This window comes from Zosterops lateralis (assembly GCF_965231275.1).
Source record: "Zosterops lateralis genome assembly, chromosome: 12".
In the NCBI taxonomy this organism is placed as follows: Eukaryota; Metazoa; Chordata; class Aves; order Passeriformes; family Zosteropidae; genus Zosterops; species Zosterops lateralis.
This window is the reverse complement of record NC_139772.1, coordinates 12,445,723-12,461,479: the sequence shown is the minus strand read 5'-3', so window position 1 is coordinate 12,461,479 and position 15,757 is coordinate 12,445,723. Positions and strand designations below refer to the sequence as shown.

Here is a 15,757-nt window from a genome sequence, read left to right as displayed (position 1 = left end):
TGGCAATTACATGAATTACATGCCAAGCCCTGCTATCTTGCTCCTGATCCTAATGATAAATCTCATCTCACGTCCAACCAGATGAGATACCAGCATGAAAACTCCTCAGCTTCCTTCCTCTAACTTAATCTGATCAGTGAGATGTTACTTCTGGTGCCTGCTTCTTGCAGGCTGCTAACAGCTGGAGCTGAGGTTGCAGGCTGTGGTCAAGGCTGGATACCTGTGGCAAAGCTTACACAGACAGACATTCACATTATTGAGCTTAATGGCAGCAAGATGGTTAAACGTCTGTTGGGTTTTTCTTGCCTTGAGGGTGACACCTTGGCAGTCTTTTTGCAACATTCAGCTCTGCCACCAGGTTCAGGGATTATTTGGGTTACTTTCTTGAAAGAACCTTGCTGGATGCCATGGGTTTTCATTACTCTTCTCTGGGGAGTGAGGAGGATGGTCCCTGCTGTTAAAGGAAGGTACCAAATCTTGACAAAAAAGATGCTGCGTTGGGATGCATTTTTTATTTTTTTGGCCCTGCACTGAAGCAAGGCTGTACAGGGCTTGTACATCAAGATCAACTTGACAAGTTGATATTAATACTAATGATAGGCAGGAGGAATGAATAAAGCAAGTTCAAGTTTAGCTGTCCTAGTTAAGACTTGCAGTTTTCCAAGGCATGACTGGATCCAGAATAATTTTTAGCATTACATGTGGATGAGAAGAGTCACTAAATGGCAGCTGTTTTACAAAGGTACTTGAGGACATGAGGGGTCTGCAGGTCCAAGTGCTGGCTGGCTGGCCTTGCTCACAGGTGGTCAGCTCTGGCCATATCTCTGCTCCTTACTGGTGGAATTAAAGGCCACTGTGTTATGGTTTGTGATTAGAGAGCTGTGGCTGGGGGTGAGGTGGGTTTCAGAGGAAAAGCAAGCATGAGCAACTTACCCAGAAAGGATTTTGGAGGGGCCCTGGGGAAGAAGATATGGGCTTTCTGCACTGAAGCTTGAAAATTGGATGTAAGAGGGGATGAAAAATATATTTTTTGACATATCAGTGCCCTTATAAAAAAAGAGAAAAACAACATGTCTGGGTCAGATCAATGACTCACCTAGCTTAGGTGGTGTCCAAGGGCAGATGTTAAGAGAAAAGTATGAATACAGGGCAAGTATGCAGTATTCAGCTTTTCCAGCCTCCAGTATTTCATATGGATAACAGAGTTTCAAAGAGAAGTGTGATCTCTTTATATTTATTACCCCTCAATGATTTTTCTTCCAGAAATTTGTCTAGGCACTTTTTGCAGCAATTTAAACTTCTAACAACCACATCTGCAGCAAGGAATTTCCAAGCTCAGCTACCCTGTCTGTGAACAAACTGCCTTTTTCTGGTTTTTAAACTGCCGTGTCAGAGTTTAACTTTGTTAATTTTTGAATGGGAACAGCTGTCCTCTCTCTCCTTCCTATCCCCCACTTGTTTCTCTGTAGACATCTCTGAGACCTCCTCAACATCCGCTGTGCAGCATCTTTACTCTGCTACCAAGGCATTACTGCAGAGAAGCACTTTGGAGCCTTTTGTCACACAGGTAGGGGTTTTCCTCATGTCCCAAATCCTCTCTGAGATGGAGAAAGGAGGAGCTGTACCTGCCTTGTTCTACAAGTGACCATCTGTTTTATGGTCACTCAATCTGATGCTATTTGGAGAACCAGGCAGTGTAACACCAGGCCCCTGGGGGCTGCTACACGGGGCAGATTTGGTGACCGCAGTCCACCAGCAGTGCTGTGATGCCTTTTAGCAGTGTCCTCATCTGGGCAATGCCACTGTTTTACATAAAGTCTGCAGTTTAAATTGTTGTTTAGCACAGAGCTGCTGACCACAAGGCACACTTGCCTTTGTTTCATAAGCAAAGGATTTTGACAGGGGCTGTCTGTGTCTGTCCAGTGGCTCTGCGTAAGCCCGGGATGACGCACGGCTCAGGCTGTGCAAGGTCCTCTCTCCTGGTGGCCCTGCACGCAGGTGTCCTCTGCACAGCAGGGCACACACAGGCACTGATCAAACTTCAGCTGAGGCAGAGGAAAGCTCAAAGCTCCAGCCTTGATTTATGTAAGGCTCTGCCTCTTTCTGATGCCCAGCTCTGAAGGACAGTAGCTGAGCTGGAAAAGGAATGAGGAATGGTGGGACTTGGAACCCTGGAAGTGAGCAGGATCTGTGCCTAAACCTTTATGCAACAGAGTCAGTGGGTTTGAAGCTTTTTTTTCTTTGCTTCAGGACTGCTGTTATAAGCTGGCTGACAGTGGAGCTGATGGTTTTCTATACTGTAAAAAGAAGAAAGGAAAGAAAAGGAAAGAAAAGGAGGGGCTAAAAATAAGCCCCGGGGAGTTTGGGATAATGAAGGGCTTGTTCTGGGAAGGAGCCTTGCTCAGAAAATGCAGGCCCAGTGCTGCAGCGGGGCCCTTGGTGCATTCACAAGCATCTGCTGAGCTCAGACTGGGGAGAGGCATCAACTAACCCAGTTTGCTGCGTGCACAGCCCCCAGTGAGCACACCAGCACAGCATGAAGGATTGCTTGCCCCAGTGCTCCTTGCATTGCACAGCAGACGATTCAATTTGGCCCCAAGGCCAAATGAGCTAATTACTCAGAATTACTCCAGCCCTGGAAAGCAGACAGCTGGGACCACAGATGAAACCAGTCCCACAGACTTTAACCTTTTGATCAGCCGCTGGCCAGAGATATTCATCAGGGTGTGCACAAAGGCCTGGGACATCTATTTACACACTTGTTGGTGAAGTAGCATTAACATCTCCATTTCTAAGCTGGAGGAAAAGAACTAGATACAGCTGCAGTGTTTTGTAGCACTCCGTGTCTGTCTGCAGCAGGGATAGCACTGGTGAGAGATTTAGATCTAATGCTGCAAAGGAAAGCATCACTTAATGAGATCTGTGTTCTTGTATCAGGTAGCTGGAGGATGCCCATGGCTGGATGATGGTGCAATTACGAGGAGTGAGGTAGGTCTGTTGGGAGCTGACTTCAATCAGGGGCCTCATTTATCCACTCACCCTGCTGAGGAAGATGTGTTGCTGGTGATGGAGTGGGAATCATATCTCTGGATCTTCTCATCTGTCCATTTTTCTGATCTGTTAGCAAGCTATGGGGATTTCTGCTTTCAAATGTCATTTAAGCATCCCTGCCAAAAACCATGGGTACCAAAATTAGCCAGTGCTCTGCCACATGGACAGATGTGACTCATAGGTAGCAAAAGCAAAACCTGGAAATTTTACTCTTGGCTGCACACTAAAAATATCTCAGTTATCCCAGACAGAGGTGGATCTCTTGGGCGTGTAAAATCTGTGCTACGCAAATGGACTTTCTGGTCCTTCTCAGCAGCTGTCAGGCTGAGGCTCCTTCGAGAACAGCTTTGCTTGTGGTATTGCAGCAGTTTGGTTTCAGTCCAGGCCGGATCCAGAAGCAGAGACACGTAAGGGAAAATTCATGGAGTTTCTCATCCCTTTAGAAAATGTTCAACCAAATTGTTGTAAGGAGAAGACTGTTTATAGTATATCAAAATAGCTCGATTGTTCTCACCAGAAAAGGCTGTCACCTGCTGACCCCCCATTTTTCCTTTCTCCCTCTTCTATTGGCACGAGTAACCTCAGAGGTTTATTACCACAGTCTCCTATCACCACACATCCACCCCTGGGGTTAGGCTCCTGCAGCCCTCCAGACAGAGCTTTGAGTTGCTCCCAGGTCTCTGCAGGAGTGGGCTGATCCCTGTGCTCTGCTCAAAATGCATCAGGGACATTTGCATGACAAAACTGATTTGGGATACTCTGTATAGGACAGCCCAGCCACAAAGCTGGTGTGGCTTTGTGAGAGATAAGCCGAGGACACCACCTCAGAGGCATGTCCCTCCCCAGCGCTGGGAAAAGCTGTCTGCATTTAAGCTTGTGCAGACTTTCCTCTGTGCCTTGGGGACATGTCCCTGCCAGAAGCAGCCTCTGCTGCTTGCCCATGGACCTATCAGTGACCACATCTCTTAGGAGAAAGCCATGGGCCAAGGTACTACAGTAAGCCAGGTCAGCGGAGCAGGAGTTCCTCTCTGCTTGTGGGAGAAGTTTTAATTGACCCAGGAGCACTTCTCTTCCAGTGGGAGGATGGAGCTGGGCCAGAGAAACAGTAGGTCTGGAAAACATCAGGAATTCTTCCAGACATCGTGGGCTTCATTCCCAATAAATGCCTTTGGTGTGCTTCCTCTTGGCTGCAGGAGGGGAGGAGAGCACTTTGAGCAGATGGCTGGTTAGGAAAACATCACCCTTGCTCCCTGCTGCTGGAGCACCTCAGGTCTTGCTGAGCAGGATTGATGTGCCCTCCCAGCCTCCCACTGGAGCAGGGAAATACTATTAATCACACTTGCTTTAGGAGGAATAGAAGTATTAAGGGGATAGATGATTTGCCTGAGGTCATGATAGGAAGTCTGTGGTGGCACTTGGGAGTTACTTTGGGTTCCCTAAAATGCAGTCAGAAGCTTTGACAACAAGACATTTCCATATTGAATTTTATAACCCTCAAGCAATAGTCCTCCATGCTTTTAATAGAGATTTTGCCCACTTAGGGGCAGGTACTGCAAGGCTGGTAGAAAATGAATGTATTATATAAATTATATAATTTCTTTCTTATACTATAAGAAAGAAATATATTCCCTACACAAAGAACAGCTAATAAAATGGTGTTACAATTGATGATTAAATCACAAGTTAACCCAAGAATTTGAATGGAGATAAATGCTTTCTTCTTTTTTTTTTGATGAACAAACAAGGCTGAAAATGGATGTTGTCATGTACCTTTCTGCTCCATCCAATATAATTTCATGCATTCCCTTATGGATTTTGATGAGTTATGCAGATCAATGACACAGCACTTAAACACAAGCTAAGCAGTAATTACAGATGCATGCAAGATTTATTCCTCTGGTGGCACTACACCAGCTGATAGAAGGATCAGCCGTATCCAATCAATGTTTGAAGCTTTTCAAAATACAGAGGTTTTTTGGCTCCCACTACAAATAACAAAATACAAATAACCTCTTGAATCCCAGGAATGCCTCCTTAGGTCCATACAGGGTAAGGCTGCAGGATGGATCTGGGTCATAGCTGCACTGTTGCTTCTCCCTTGCCTCTGCATCCCCATAACTATTTTTCTTGTGGGGTCTTTTTCACATGCTCACTGCATGACCCACTTGTCCCCAGAGCTGAGGACTGGACTGGTGAGATTTAAGGCATAAGTAAGGAAAAACAAGAAGAAATACTACAGAGAAAAGGGCCATGGAGCAGGCATGTCCCATGTGCCCAAGCCTGGCATGCACAGGCAGGGAGCCAGTGTGACGTGGTGCGACAGGAGCACCTGGGGGACCGCAGCCGAAACCACGGAGGTGCGTAATGTGCCACTGTTGTTATGGGAACACGTGGCTGGGGAGGCACGGAAGCATGTGTAAAGAAAGAAACTGGATTTTGTCCAATTTTTCTTCAGGCTTTCCCTGTTGATGTGAGTTACCCATTCATATGGGTCTCCCTTTCCATGCAGCAAAGATGCTTGCTCCCCATTGTCGCCATAGGATGCCCTGACAAGCCAGGGAGTCCCACGCTGAGATGATCTTTGCTGGGACTTCAGAGAAGGTGCTTATCCTACACCTTGCACTGACAGCCCTGAGTGCAGGTGAGACTGGATCGAAACTGTGGATCAGGAGATTCAGCTCTTTATCATGTGGGGAGGAAGAGACTCTTCCCAAGTGTGGTTGGAAGAGGATGGAACCAGTGGTCCCCTTGGTAGGGTATAGGTAGTTGAGCTCCTGGGCAGAAATATGCAGCCTTTTATCCTGAATTTGTTTGTAACTTCTGCATTTGTGTAATTTCTTTGTTTATGCATTTTTGTTCAATGAGAAAGTCCTCTGGGGATTTCTTCATGAGAAGTTGCTGCTTTAACATCAGTTTAATTTGAGCAAAGGTTTTTGCCTGGACTCCATTATCAATTCCCAGCTCTCAGCATCTGCCATTTAGCATCAGTCACTTCTGTCTCTTTCTTTTTCCTGTTCCTGCCCATGGCAGATTTGGCATCACTGCTCAGCACACTGGTGCAGTATTTCTCATGTTGGGGACTGCAAGATCATGGATCTGTTTAACTGCAAATGTTTAAACTGACATTAATGATGCTCAGTAGGATGTACTGGCTGGTGTTTTCCTGAAGGAGGATTTGGAAATGGTTCTTATGCTATTGCCAAACCTTACATACCAACAGCAATACTGAGGGATTGGGAAATTCTGATTTATACCACTAAAAGTGCTGTAAAAGCCTCAGAGCTACAGTGACTGCTCACATGGTGTTTCATGGACCAGTTTTAGAGCACTATTTTTTTTTTCAATGCTGGTGTTCCCAGCAAACCTCCTGCTCAGCACTGGAGTGACAATGTAGCCCAGCAAAGAAGGGGTTACAGTGACACAAAGTACATTGTAAATCCCCAGCAAAAGACTTGGACTAAGCACCAAAACTGGACCTGACACTTCTTGGCATGGCTCCATGGTGCAATTTGTGCCTGGCTTCCCTCACCCCTGCATCTCTTCCTTCCCCTCCCATCAGCATGGAGTTGGTGCTGTCTAAAATCTAAGCTCAGAACCATTTCTCCTCTTTTTTCCCCAATAAATTCAGTCTCTGGATAGTCTCAGGGTACCCAGGGACCTTTGAGGAGGTCTCTCCTCCAGGCACTCAAGCATTCAAATGCATTAAATGTATGGGTGGGGAAGGTTGTAAGCGTGAGGATTTTGGCACAAGGATGGGTGTTCGCTCTGCTGTTTTCCAGCCTCCTTCTGCTGTCATGAACAAACTGAGAAACCCTGCCTAGAGCCTGTGCCCACAAAGCAGAGTGAGTGTGTGCCTGTCCCTGACAGTCCCTGCAGGAATACCCTGAGAGCCCGAGTTGGGCAGAGGGAGAGGCAGGTTGGGGGGTTACAGGGTTTTCTGGGTGGACTGACAATACAGGAATTTTGGGTTTGGATCTGTGTGATATGCCAGCGGTCTGAAGGCAAGGAACATACATGGGGAAGATGAAACAATAGTTCATAGGCAGTCTCTGTTATTTTTACTGTAATAGTGTAAAAGGTGTGAATGAATGGACTGATATCAACCTAGCACTAGCCAGTCCCAACTAGTGTGTGGCAGGGGCAAAAAGAAAAACATATAGGAAAAGGTCAAAAATCTGCCTGCAGTGTATTAGGCCCCCTGTGCTGATGGGGCTCATGCCCAGATAGAGCAGCACGTGAGCAGTGCCATGGCAGCATCACATTTGTCTGCCTTTGGTTCTGCTGCCCAAATCAATGATAGTCTCATCTGTGAGTGATAGAGAGATAGTGAGATAGTGAGTGAACTCACTAGACAGTGAGTGCTCTGGGCTAAAACAGGTACAAACAAACCCCTTGTCAGGTTTCCAAGAGAGGGAGGAGGCAGGAAGGCCACCTCTGGCACTGATCCAGCCCTGGAGAGGTGGTCTGCATAGGGCTGTACTGAAATCCCAAGGAAAAGCACAGCCCCCTTGCTGCCTGCACAGCATGTGCTAAATGCCCCTGTTGCCAGGTTTCTCCCAAGACAGTCTCTTTACACACCACACACAAGGCACTGGCCATATCCAAACATGTGTCCACACTGCTGAATCCTGGAGAAAGGACCCCATATTTCCCCTCTTCCCATCCAAAATGCAGCTCCATGGCTGGGGGCTGAATGTTGGCTCAGCACATGGCCTGGATAAGCAAGACACAAAGTGCTGTTTGCTCCAGGGCTAATTAGAGCTATTGTATCAATTAATCTGTGAAAGAATCAGCCCCCTGAGCTCCACAGAGCAAATTGCAGCCCACAGAACAGTCTTGGCCAGGTGCTGGGACTCTGCTCCCGTGGGGCTCCCCCAGCCCCCCTGCCATGCTCTGCCTGCCCAGCCCCACCAGCTCCTGCCTCACTCTGCTGCTGCCTCTGCTGCTCTCGACACCGTGGACGTCAGCAACTCATCAACAGCAGCGTGTTATTGTCCCCACCAGAACCGTGACAAGGAGCTTCAGCTGCCAGCTGACAGGCACTACGGGCTCCCAGGGGCCTGGGGAGCTCTGCCTTCCTAGCAGAGGCTGTGCCACCCTCCCTTCATGGGCACCCATCTGGTGCTTCAGACCCATCACTGCCGAGTCCTGTGACCTCGTGATTTTTCAGCATGTCACAACGTTTGCTACATCCTTTCCCCCGCCCCCCTGCCCCCCCCTTCACTTTTGTTCTCTCAAGCCCCTCAAGGCTAGATATTAGATGGGCTATTTGCTTAAGGAAATAAAAAAGGGCTTTCCAGCTCTCCTGTTCACAGACAAAAGGCTTTAAAGTACAAGCCAGAGGGTTTAGGAAGCAGCAGATAAAAGCAATTTTCCAATGGTTCTCTTAATAAAAACAGGGAGTTTTAGCTAAGCTTGTGATTGGTTTTGGATTTAACTCCTTACCTTAAAGTTGGATTTTGGATAAAACTCCTAACCTGACCATGGGGATGCTGCTTTCTTCTAGTGGGAAGGGCAAGTGTGCTCTATCTGGTCCCACTGTCAGGAGGGGGTGGGGGGAATGAGTGGCAGCAGCTGCACACCTCTAACAGTCACTCAAAAGCCTTTGGAGCTTTCCTGCACCGTGGGGCCTGATGAATTGCAGGGCACAGGATGGGGAATGGGATGATCCATGGAGGAATCAGAAACTGTGAAGGAGGAGAAAGAAAGATAACTGCATCCTGAGCACACAGAGCTGATCTGTCCTGCTTGGCAGGGCTTGTCCTAGGCTGGAGTGGCTCCTCCTGGGCTGTTCACCCCATGGCTGGTGCAGGCAGCTCTGTCCCAGAGCTCCCAGTGTGCTGCTACATGTTCCCTGGACTGCAGCAAAGTCTTGTTATACCTTTTCCTTACAAACTGGGATAATTTCTGGGATAGGACCTGGGGAGGGGGGGCACAGGCAGCTGTGCATCATCCCCCCATCACACCGCCACCACTGGTGCCTGCAGAGCTGTGTGGAAGACAGCTTGCTCCATCGTGGAGCCTGGCTACAGAGAAATCCCTGCGTTCCTGCCATTCTTTGCCATTTAAGGATTTCAAAAGGATAGCAGATACATTGGGAAAACACATGCCACCGCCACGCTCACCTCCCAGCGTCACAGATGGTGCCAGACCTGACGCCAGCCTGTGAAGAGCCTCGGCTTGGTGGTCTCCTGACAGATTTTCCTGCAGACACACTGCAGGATCAGGAGGCTGAGAGCAGCCGGATGGTCCCCACGTGGTCACAGGCATTGCTGGGGGAGAGGGCTCAGAGCCCCTGGTGCACAGCTGACTTGCTGGCATAAAGCAGGAATCACACACACAGGGGGACATATGCCCTGCTAGAGGTATTCAATTCCCTAAGGTGCTTCTAGGAGCCATACCCTGAGAGCCTCTCTGGTACACCCCTCAGCCTGTGTGAGTGATGCTGTTTGTCTTATAGGGCAGGGTGTGATGAGGAGCTGGGGGTGCATGTTACATCAAACCCCAGGGTGCAGAAAGGGAGAAGGGGAATTGGATCCCTTGGCTTTGCAGGGGAGGAGGAGCAGGGGCTGCGAGTTCCCAGGAGAGTCTGGACTCCCTGGCTGTGAAGCTGCATCCCAGCACTGCCATACCCCGGTGTGATGAGGAGCTTGGGGTCAAAGGTGGGAGACACAGTGAGGGGCTCACTGCAGAGTGTGAGCACTGCCTATGGAAGGGCAGAGCTGGTGGGAGGGGGAGGCTGCAGCCAGCAATAGGGGCAGCAGTGAAAAAACAAACTGAACGGAACAAAAAAAACCCAACCCCAACCCTTGATGGCAGCCTGCCAGCTCCAGCTGGTTTCATAAGGACATTTCAGCCTAAAACTACACAAATACTCAGCCAAAAAAAGTCAAATCTTTCTGCGCCGAATCTGTCACCCACAGCCCTTCACAAGGCAGGAAGAAATTCCTGTTGGGTCTGTCAGTTGGTGATGAGAACAGATTATCCAGGGTTCAGGACTACGGTTCAGCAGGTTTCCTTGGGGGGGATGCCCTGTGCTGTGTTTAGAGATGGTGCTGGCTGCTCCTCCCCACTCAGCAAAATGTGAAAGGAGAGGAGATTGTTTCCAAGTTCTTGCAGTGTCTCCTCCTCCAAGCAGTGTGAACTACCTCAGCTCCCACCCTTTTGGTGTGAGCTTTGCCAAAATGGGGACAGCCCTGATCTGATGAGCCCATTTAATTGTGTCTCATTAAATACCAATTTGCTTAGTCAAGATGTCAAGATTTTACAAATCCCAGGCCAAAGACAACACTGTTACGGTGCAACACTGAATGAAAAATGGCAGGGAGATGGTAGGTACTGCTGTGCCTTTGTCCTCAACAATGAACTACCAATGTAGCTTCTCGGCTCCTCCTTGCAGGGCAGACTGTATCTCCTGCATCTCTTCAGAGCTGTACCCCAAAGGAGGGTGGGTCTAGTGGAGCTCTGGCCCTGCCCTGGGATCTGAGAGCAGCCAAGTGGGATGGGCACTATAATGAGATCCAATGTCTCATGATGAGGCTGTGTTATGCAGAGTCCTAGAGGCCTCTGCCTGTGAGTTTTCTGCCAAAGAATGTCAATTCTCATGTTCTCCTGTCAGCGTTTGGTGGGATAGGAAGGTGAGCATCACTTAACACCCACTGTTAAGATAGCCTGATGTGGTCTCCACTCTGCTTTGGGCCAACAGAGGCAGCCCCTGGAGAGTATGTACCCAATTTTGGTGAAATTGGGTGTTCCAGGTGGGTGAAGACATTGGTGGAGATACTGGAAAACATCAGCTGATTTAAAAAACAATGTCTTTACTATTGTGCTTGTCCTCCACCTCACATTCAGCCCTAGGTGAAGCCATACAACAACAGCAATTCCTTAATTTACGAGGATAATAACAAAACCTAAGACCTCTACCTAGCCCAAGCCCTGCTAGACTGTAACAGGCTGAGGCTCAGATTGCCCGTGTCTCCCTCACTGACATGAACCAAGCCCCACTCCAGAGCCAGCACCAGCACCAGCAGACATTGCAGAGCTGCTCCTCTCTGGAAACAGATTTGCATCTCATTTGTGGGAATGGAGCAAAGTTGGTGATTCCAGTCAACCAGTTCTGGCCTTTATGGACTGTTTTGTTTTTCTTGTCGTAGGGGGAACTTGATTATTCAGAGCTGGTGGGCATATTTACTTACTGGGGTAAATTAAACCATAAATTCAGACAAATGTACCTACCTCTACACTTGTGATGTATTTTTCCTTTCTGCTTTATTGGGCTCCAAGACACAAAGGTAGATTGTTCAATAAACAGCGCAATGCAAGTCATCCCAATTAATTGGATTGTTCCATTTATGCTGCTACTGCCTCCAATTAAATGCAAGGGAGCACAAGTGACAAGCACAAGTAAGATGGGTGTGCAGAAGACCATATTCTAATGCAGAAGCTGTGATGAGAAAATGGAATCTACACATCTGATGGGAATATTAATGCAAAACTTTGACCTATAATTTTTCTTTCTTCAGTCTGAGCGTGCCAGAAACAATTGCAGCTCATTAAAATAGATCATGTCCTGACAGTCATGCATAATGACCAAGTCCCACAAGTCCCATGGTTTAAATGTTTGCCTTGCTGGTGAAGCCATGGTTTAGACCATGGGACTTGTGGGACGTGGACATTATCACAGAGCTGCATGGTCCTACATGACTAGACACAGGAAACTGCAGCAAACCTCAGAGACCCTTTCTCTCTTTTAAACTGGGTGTTATCAGAGAAAGAGCAAAGGGAAAAAAAAAAAAACCAAATCCAAGAGTTCTAGTGTGGGTTGGACCTCTAGAGTTCATCTGGCCCATCCCTCTGTTCAAAGCAGGACCAACTTCCAAGTTAAATTCAGTTTGAAAGTTAGCTCAGGTGGCTCAGCATTGAGCACTTCCAAGGATGGAGATTTTACAGCCTCTCTGGGCAGTCTGTTCCAATGCTGCCTTGTCAGGGCTCAATCTGGAAGCCATTCACCACATCACAACAACATCTGGCTTTACTTTCTTAACTGCTTTTTTGATGCAAAGTGTGTGTTGGCACGTGGGATGCAGTAAGTATCAGTAGGGAAGGTGATAGCATCGTGCAGAGACAATTCTTTTGTGGGAAAAATAGATCAGAAAACAGTCTTACACAAGATGGGGTGAGAAGGAATGCATTGCAGTATTTTATTCTGAGTCTGGTGCCATTTTTCTGTAAGGCACTGCCAGACCAGTTCTTGAAGATGGAATAACCAAAATGTTGTCCAGTTTTGGCTTGGTATTTGGCACAGACTTGAGATGTGAGTGCTGTGGTTAGCTGTGGTAGAGCAGCAAACAATTGCATCTCTCCACTGAGCAGTGAGGTCTGTATCCCTCTTCAGAGGCATCTCTCTCTCCCTTGGCTCCTGATGGAGGGAGCCAAAGGCAACAAACTTCCTAGCCCTGACACCTCTGATATGTGTGAAGATGGATGGGTTGAATGCAGGCCTAAAATATTTTACATTTTCACGGTAGTTTCACAGCCCTGGCATTATCAAATGATCTTTCAAAGTGCTTGGAAGCAGGAAGAGAAGAACTTGAGAGAGGTTCTGGCTTTTTTGTGTCTATGTACTTGCAAACTGTCTCTGCCTACACATCTTGCAGGGCTTGTTCCTGTTTGGAGATGCACATGGAAAAGCAGTGCTCGTGTGGATGCTCTGTCTGCTCCATTTCCCCCCTGAAGTTTGGAGGCTGTTCAAAGCAGGTCTCCATCTCTGGGTGGTTAAGATCAGACTTGCCCTATGTGCTGCACTCCACTGACCAGCCTAGTTAAGAACTCGAGGCTAGGAAACACAAGACAATTTTAAAATCTGAACAAAAGTAGGAGATTAAGGAAACCAGCTGGAAACCTCTATTTTGCTGATTTTGAATGCAAAATGTGGGTCACAGATGTGCTTCCACAGACAGAAACTGGCTGGAGAAGAAAAAGACATCAGCATTGCCCAGACTCTTTGATGATCAGAGGTAGATTTAGCTCCTGGGCATAGAGACAAGAAAGGAAGAGGAGACTAAGTAGGAATAAAAACATAATCAAGATATTAGGAATGTGGAACGCAACCCACCCGTAAATTTGCCTTAGGGAACTACGAAAAAATGCAGTAACAAAAAAAGATGAAACCAATTGCTACATCTTACTCTCTTCACTTGTCTTGCCTTCCTTATGGTTTTGCTTTTTGTAGTCCAAGACACAGGAGGTCCATTACAGAACTTTCCCCCTTCCTTGATCATGTTTTTTCTTTGCAAAAGTGCTGTTTTCTACTGCTCCTTTGCAGTAGCTACAAAATCCTTGCTAAAGACCAGCTCACTTTAGAGCCCAAAAGAAACAAAACTTTGCAGAAAATCCATACCATCTGCATGTATCAGAGGCTAGAAAGCAATGTGCTCTGGCCCATCTGGCTCCAGAAGGGAGCTAATACTCACTTCTTGTTTAGTCTAACACAAAAGATTAAACTTATTTTCAGTGAAATTGATGACAGACTGGTAAGAGGCACACTGCCGACCCTCGCAGGCTGCTGGTTAGCCTGTGACTTGGTCTCCCAGGGGCTGCAACAGAAGGCCTGTTGTTCCAGCCATTTGTAAAAAACTCAAGGTAAAGCACTGGAAGAGCAATTAAGGACAACAGCAGCACTGACTCAGAGAAGCCCAGGTGGTGGTTCCTTAGAAATAGCCAAGCAGCAGGGGAGGTTCTGAAAAGCATTCAGGGCATTTGGTGGGTGGTTTCTGGGGTGAAGGGAAATGCCAGGAGCACTCCTGAAGGTCTCACCTGTGCTGGCCACAACACGACCTGGTCACTTGGTGCCTTCAGGTTTTGTGGCATGTGCTGGGCAGCCATGGAGCACAATCTCCAACTCCTGTAGGAAACTTCCCTCCTGCCAGCAAAATGCCAGTCCCTACGGCTTAACACCAAGGGAAGCCTGAAATGAAATGCTAGTGCAGCTCACTGCCTGTCACTGTTTTTCAGACTTTGGGGAGCTTAGAATTCAGTTCTTGTCTGGAATTTATTTTTCTCAGCCCTAATGAAAACACATTTTGTAGCTGTTAGTGTTTTAAATTGAGTATCAGTGTCAATAAAGACAAACCTTTTCCCAGGGTAGGAAAAAAAATATAGAACTGTCTTGAATCTTCCACTCATGCAAAAGTAAACAACCTCAAAGCATTGAAGAATTAAATAAAATTTATGCCTCTTTTCATTGGGAGTTCACTTGGTTTGAGTAAGTGTGAACTGAGCTCTCACTTGCATCACCATGTCCTGTGATGGCACCAGGCCCTAGAGGTGCAGCAGGATGTGTTATGGTGCCCTGCCATGGGACAGCATCTCTGCTCCCAGTGGCGGAACCACCAGAGGCTCCTAAACACCAGCAGGGGTGTAACTGAAAAGGACTTTGTTAGCTTCCCCATCCAACTTAGCCCAGAGAAAAAAAGGTGTCCAGCCACAGTACAACTCACAGTGCAGCTAAGGGGAGAGGCAGCACAGCACTCCCCTGGCAAGGAGGGTCATCCATCCTCATCTGGATGCAAGAGATTTTGTCAGAAACACCAGAATTCATTTGGCTAGGCTGCAACAGCAGATTGAAATTGCTGTGAATACTACAGCAGAGAGCCTCTTGAGTTGATGTCTAGAAACTGCTTGTGGTTTCAGAGCACTTGATGAATTGAATCCAGCAGCTGGTCATACTAGAAGGGTTCTACTTATTATTTTCAACTGCTGTCTTGCATAGAAGGAAAATCAAAATACTTTCCTCAAGGTAATTGGCTCTAAAAAACAATTGAAGATTTTTCCATAATCTTGTAATGCAATTAGGACTGGCATTTTAGATAATTTATATTTCTAAAGGTATGTTTATGCCATCATACACTTCTTTTGTGGGAGGAAAAAAGAAAAAAAAAAGAAAAAAGAGAAAAGCTGATGGCAAGAGAAAGCTGATTTTGCTATTACAGGCAAGGAAATATAGATTAAACCATCATCCACCTAGTACTGATTAAAAGGCGGCAGAATTCCAGGATCATCTCTGAGATGTGATCATGGTTGGGTAGGACACTGTGTCACCAACCACACATCTGCAGGTTTCCCATTCAGTTTTCCATCAATGCCAAATGATGTGTCACCACTTGCCTTCTGCTGCAGCACCTCAAGAGCTGCCCTGCCAGCTTGGATAGGAGCAGCTGCTCCAGCTGGGAACACCAGGCCCACCACACAGAACAAAACCAGCAGCCACGCTGGCTGATAGATATCCAGGAACACAACACCCCAAGCAGAGATGCCAAACAATCAAAACATGCAATAACAACTCCAGAAGTGCATGAAACAGCTGTTGAACTTGTTGATATGGGATATTGTGACAGCCAAAAGCATGGATGTAGCATTGCCTGACACCATTGGGGAGCCTCTATTTCCCTGACTACCAAAAAAGGTCCAAGGGTACAACTGGGGAAATGAATGCTCTCTGCCTGCCTGTTCTTTATGTTTATACTCAACCACCTTTGGCTGACTCTTGCCCAAGACACAGTCCAGGGCTAGGGGCATTTTGCTTGACTGCAACAGGTGCTGTGACTGAAGTTACAGGATGAAAACCTTTAGTGTCCTGGCCTAGGCAGAAACAAATGAATTGAATCAATTGTCAGTACAAATGGGTCTGAACTAAAACTGGGGAGAC

General features: G+C 47.1%; 1 protein-coding gene across 2 annotated transcripts in view; it reads right to left on the bottom strand.

Annotated features, from left to right (window-relative positions):
• The window catches only part of GNAO1 (G protein subunit alpha o1), a 140,903-nt gene that overhangs the window by 31,979 nt on the left and 93,167 nt on the right, over positions 1 to 15,757 (bottom strand). The gene's annotated exons all lie outside the window — the stretch shown is intronic.